The sequence below is a fragment of the Arachis hypogaea genome, chromosome 14 (assembly GCF_003086295.3).
Source record: "Arachis hypogaea cultivar Tifrunner chromosome 14, arahy.Tifrunner.gnm2.J5K5, whole genome shotgun sequence".
NCBI lineage: Eukaryota > Viridiplantae > Streptophyta > Magnoliopsida > Fabales > Fabaceae > Arachis > Arachis hypogaea.
Genome location: NC_092049.1, coordinates 92540981 through 92547080, shown reverse-complemented (window position 1 = coordinate 92547080; position 6100 = coordinate 92540981). Strand labels below are relative to the sequence as shown.

Here is a 6100-nt window from a genome sequence, read left to right as displayed (position 1 = left end):
TGCATGAAGGCAATGTCACATGTACTTGGTATTCAAAAGCATTAAACATGAAAAGTTCCGAACCAAGTAACCAAATATAACCTCAACAAAGAATCCAACAATGACAATAACAACAATGATGTTGAACTAACATCTTATCAATAAGCAGCAGCAGTAAACAGTAAACAAGATTAGTAATCCAACACTTATAATGGAAAACAAAAATTAAAATAACTAACTAACTAAAAGAAATGGTGTTACATGGTGTTTGGTAGTGTTGGATGATGATTGAAGGGTGGAAAGAGAAGAGAGGAAGGAAAGAAATTGAAAGAAGAGAAGAAAAGGAGGTGGGTGAAACAGGGCAATCCACGCGTGCGCGTCATGTACGCTTAAGCGTGGATTGATGAAATGAAAGTGGTGCATATGCGCGCAGTGCGCGGACGCGTGCATGGCAAAGCAGAGAGTCGACGCGGAAGCACAAGGTACGCGTGCGCGTGCCTTGGGGCACAAAGTTGGCACACTTCAGGCACAACTCTCGGGTGAATGTATGGGAAGTGGAAAAATCAATCCACGGGTACGCGTACATGACGCAGGCGCGTGGATGGCCGAAATTTCTTGATTCACGCGTACGCGTGCGCATGGATGGTTGATGAGCGGATAATTTATACGCTTTTTGGCATTATTTTTAGGTAGTTTTTAGTATGATTTAGTTAGTTTTTAGTATATTTTTATTAGTTTTTATTCAAAAATCACATTTTTGGACTTTACTATGAGTTTGTGTGTTTTTCTGTGATTTCAGGTATTTTCTGGCTGAAATTGAGGGACTTGAGCAAAAATCTGATTCAGAGGCTGAAGAAGGACTGCAGATGTTGTTGGATTCTGACCTCCCTGCACTCAAAATGAATATTCTGGAGCTACAGAAATCCAATTGGTGCGCTCGCAATTGCGTTGGAAAGTAGACTTCCAGGGCTTTCTAGAAATATTTAATAGTCCATACTTTGCCCGAGTTTTGACGACGCAAAATGGCGTTCAAACGCCAACTTCCTGCCCTATTCTGAAGTTAAACGCCAGAAATAGGTTGCAAATCAGAGTTAAACGCCAGAAACAGGCTACAACCTAGCGTTTAACTCCAAGAAGAGTCTCTACACATGAAAGCTCAATGCTCAGCCCAAGCACACACCAAGTGGGCCCGGAAGTGGATTTCTGCATCATTTACTTATCTTATGTAACCCTAGCTACTAGTTTTAGTATAAAAACTACTTTTAGTGATTTATTTAACATCTTTTGGATATTTTTATGTTCAGAGATCACGTTTAGGGGGCTGGCCATTCGGCCATGCCTGGACCATTATCACTTATGTATTTTCAACGGTGGAGTTTCTACACCCCATAGATTAAGGTGTGGAGCTCTGCTGTTCCTCATGAATTAATGCAAAGTACTATTGTTTTTCTATTCAACTCAAGCTTATTCTTATTCCAAGATATTCACTCGTACTTCAACCTGATGAATGTGATGATCCGTGACACTCATCATCATTCTCGCGTATGAACGCGCGCCTGACAACCACTTCCGTTCTATCTGCAATAGCTTGAGTGTTTATCTCTTGGGCTCCTGGTTCAGACCAGAGTCTTCGTGGTATAAGCTAGAATCAATTGGCAGCATTCTTGAGATCCGGAAAGTCTAAACCTTGTTTGTGGTATTCTGAGTAGGATCTGGGATGGGATGATTGTGACGAGCTTCAAACTCGCGAGTGCTGGGCGTAGTGACAGACGCAAAAGGATCAATGGATCCTATTCCAACATGAGTGAGAACCGACAGATGATTAGCCATGCGGTGACAGCGCATTTGGACCATTTTCACTGAGAGGACGGGAGGTAGCCATTGACGACGGTGATACCCAATATACAGCTTGCCATGGAAGGGAGTATGAATGATTGAATGAAAGCAGTAGGAAAGCAGAGATTCAGAAGGAACAAAAGCATCTCCATACGCTTATCTGAAATTCTCACTAATGAATTACATAAGTATCTCTATCCTATTTTATATTTTATTTATATTTTAATTATAAAAATCCCATAACCATTTGAATCTGCCTAACTGAAATTTACAAGATGACCATAGCTTGCTTCAAGCTGACAATCTCCGTGGGATCGACCCTTACTCACGTAAGGTTTATTACTTGGACGACCCAGTGCACTTGCTGGTTAGTTGTGCGAAGTTGTGAAGAAGAATTAAGATTATGATCATGCGTACCAAGTTTTTGGCGCCATTGAAGATCGCAATTTCGTGCACCAAGTTTTTGGCGCCGTTGCCGGAGATTGTTCGAGTTTGGACAACTGACGGTTCATCTTGTTGCTCAAATTAGGTAATTTTAGTTTATTTTTAAGCTTTTTATTTTTGAAAAATTTTCAAAAAAAAAATTTTAAAATAAAAATAAATAAATTATTCTATGGCTTCAGAATTTTAAAGAGTGAATTCTAGAGTTTCATGATGATTTGTTGAAGTCTGGCTGGCTGTGAAGCCATGTCTAATCTTTTAGACCGAGGTTTCAACTTATCATCACAAGAGCTTGTTGATTTCTATCAATCTTGTTGTTGAATGTAATGATCTGCTAAAGCTTCGCTAGCTAGTAAACCATGTCTAATTCCTGGACCGGAGTTTTAGACTAACATTGCATGATTCCTGGAATTCTCATTAAGAATTTTGAATTCCTTATTTTCTTTTTCAAAATAATTTTTGAAAAAAAAAATTTAATAAAATCATAAAACCAAAAAGAATTTTGTGTTTCTTGTTTAAGTTTGGTGTCAATTGCATCTTTTTAATTTCCTAAAAATTTTCAAAAATTCATGCATGTGTCCTTCATAATCTTCAACTTGTTCTTGATGATTTTCTTTGTTTGATCTTTGCATTTTCATGTTTTGTATCTTTTCTTGTTTTTCATATGCATTTTCAATTTGTTAGTGTCTAAACATTGAATATCTCTAAGTTTGGTGTCTTGCATGTGTTTCTTTTCTTAAAAAAATTTCAAAGTGTTCTTGGTGTTCATCTTGACATTCAAAGTGTTCTTGCATGCATTGTGTGTTTTGATTCATAATTTTCATGTTTTGAGTCTTTTTGTTGTTTTTCTCTTTATTCATTAAAAATTCAAAAATAAAAAAATATCTTTCCCTTATTTACAAATAAATTTCGAATATTTGAGTTGACATTTTCAAAAATTTTTCAAAATTTAGTTGTTTCCTATGAGTCAAGTCAAATTTTCAATTTAAAAACTCTATCTTTTTCAAAATTCAAATCTTTTTCATTTTTTCTTTCATATTTTTGAAAATTTCAAAATGATTTCAAAATCTTTTTCTTATTTTTTCGAAATTAATACAAAATATTTGATATGATTGATTCAAAAATCTCAAGTTGTTACTTGCCTATTAAGAAAGGTTCAATCTTTAAATTTTAAAAATCATATCTTTTAGTTTCTTGTTAGTCAAGTAATCAACTTTAATTTTTAAAATCAAATCTTTGTAATTCCCTTTTCAAATCTTTTTCAAAATAAATTTCAATCATATCTTTTTCAAAACTTAATTTCAAAATCTTTTCTAACTTCTTATCTTTTCAAAATTGATTTTCAAATTTTTTTCAATTAACTATTTGACTTTTTTTTTATTTTAAAAATTTTCTATTTCAATCATATCTTTTCTCTAAAATTTGAAAACTAAATAAATTAGTTACTATTTCTTATCTTTTTCAAATTTTATTTCTCTTTTTAATTTTCGAATTCTAACTACATTTTAAAATAAAAACAAAAATATTTTCCTTTTATTTTAATTTAAATTCGAATTAAATCTCCCTCTCTCATATCTCTATTTAATTATTCATCTACTAACACTTCTCTCCCACCCAAAATTCGAACCACATCTTCTTCTCTGTGTTCGAATTTTTCTCTTTTCCTTCTTCTATTCTTCTCTTCTTATACTTACATAAGGAATCTCTATACTGTGACATAGAGGATTCTATATTTCCTTTTCTGTTCTCTTCTTTTTCATATGAGCAGGAACAAGGATAAGAACATTCTTGTTGAAGCTGATCCTGAACCTGAAAGGACTCTGAAGAGGAAGCTAAGGGAAGCTAAGGCACAACCCTCTGGAGAGGACCTGACAGAAATTTTCGAAAAAGAAGGAGACATGGCCGAACTCAATAACAATGGTGGAGATGCAAGGAAGATGCTTGGTGACTTTATTGCACCCTCTTCTAACTTCTATGGAAGAAGCATCTCAATTCCTGTCATTAGAGCAAACAACTTCGAGCTTAAGCCTCAATTAGTTTCTCTAATGCAGCAGAATTACAAGTTTCATGGACTTCCAATGGAAGATCCTCATCAGTTTTTAGTTGAATTCTTGCAAATCTGTGACACTGTCAAGACCAATGGAGTTGATCCCGAGGTCTACAGCCTTATGCTTTTCCCTTTTGCTGTAAGAGACAGAGCTAGAACATGGTTGGATTCACAACCTAAGGAAAGCCTGAACTTTTGGGATAAGCTGGTCAGTGCTTTCCTGGCCAAATTCTTTCCACCTCAAAAGATGAGCAAGCTTAGAGTGGAAATCCAAACCTTCAGACAAAAGGAAGGAGAGTCCCTCTATGAAGCTTGGGAAAGATACAAGCAACTGATCAAAAGATGTCCTACTGACATGCTTCCAGAATGGAGCATCATATGTATATTCTATGATGGTCTGTCTGAGTTGTCAAAGATATCATTGGACCATTTTGCAGGAGGATCTCTTCATCTGAAAACCTCTGCAGAAGCTCAGGAACTCATTGAAATAGTTGCAAATAACTAGTTCATGTACACCTCTGAGAGGAATCCTGTGAACAATGGAACTGGTGCACGAATTGTGAATCACACTTTTCACAACTCGTACCACTAACCAGCAAGTGCACTGGGTCGTCCAAGTAATACCTTACGTGAGTAAGGGTTGAATCCCACATAGATTGTTGGTTTGAAGCAATCTATGGTTATCTTGCAATTCTTAGTCAGGAAGTCAATTATATTTATCAATTGAATTGCGAATAAACAAGAAAGCATGGGTTAAAAGGTTACTTGTTATGCAGTAATGGAGAATATGTTGGAGTTTTGGAGATGCTTTGTCTTCTGAATCTCTGCTTTCCTCTGTCTTCTAATTCACGCACGCACGTCCTTCTATGGCAAGCTGTGTGTAGGTGGATCACCGTTGTCAATGGCTACCATCCATCCTTCCAGTGAAAAGGGTCCAAGTGCGCTGTCATCGCACGGCTAATCATCTGCAGGTTCTCAGTTGTACCGGAATAGGATTTACTATCCTTTTGCGTCTGTCACTATGCCCAGCACTCGCGAGTTTGAAGTTTGTCACAGTCATCCAATCCAGAATCCTACTCGGAATACCACAGACAAGGTTTAGACTTTCCGGATTCTCATGAATGCCACCATCAATCTAGCTTATACCACGGAGATTCTGATTAAGAAATCTAAGAGATATTCATTCAATCTGCTGCAGAACGAGGTGATTGTCAGACACACGTTCATGGATTGAGGAAGGTGATGAGTGTCACTGATCATCACCTTCTCCATAGTTAGGCGCGAATGGATATCTTAGATAGGAACATGCATGTTTGAATGGAAAACAGAAATACTTGCATTAATTCATCGAGACACAGCAGAGCTCCTCACCCCCAACAATGGGGTTTAGAGACTCATGCCGTCAAAGAGTACAAAGTTTAGATCTAAAATATCATGATATATAAAACAAGTCTCTAAAAGTTGTTTAAATACTAAACTAGTAGCCTAGGTTTACAAAAAGTGAGCAGACTATGACAGATGGTGCAGAGATCCACTTCTGGGGCCTACTTGGTGTGTGCTGGGGCTGAGACTTAAATATTTCACATACATAAGGCTGTTTTGGGCGTTCAACGCCAGATTTGGATCCATTTCTGGCGTTGAACTCCAACTTTTAATCCTTTTCCGGCGCTGGACGCCAGAATTGGGCAGATAACTGGCGTTGAATGCCAGTTTACGTCATCTATCCTTGAGCAAAGTATGGACTATTATATATTGCTGGAAAGCCCTGGATGTCTACTTTCCAACGCAATTGGAAGC

The 6100-nt window shown here is 36.9% G+C and overlaps 1 non-coding gene across 1 annotated transcript; it reads right to left on the bottom strand.

Annotated features, from left to right (window-relative positions):
• Nucleotides 1–4556: 4556 nt before the first annotated feature.
• Nucleotides 4557–4664, bottom strand: LOC112746307 (small nucleolar RNA R71). The gene has a single exon (XR_003174198.1). It is a non-coding gene; the product is annotated as a small nucleolar RNA R71 (small nucleolar RNA).
• Nucleotides 4665–6100: the final 1436 nt, after the last annotated feature.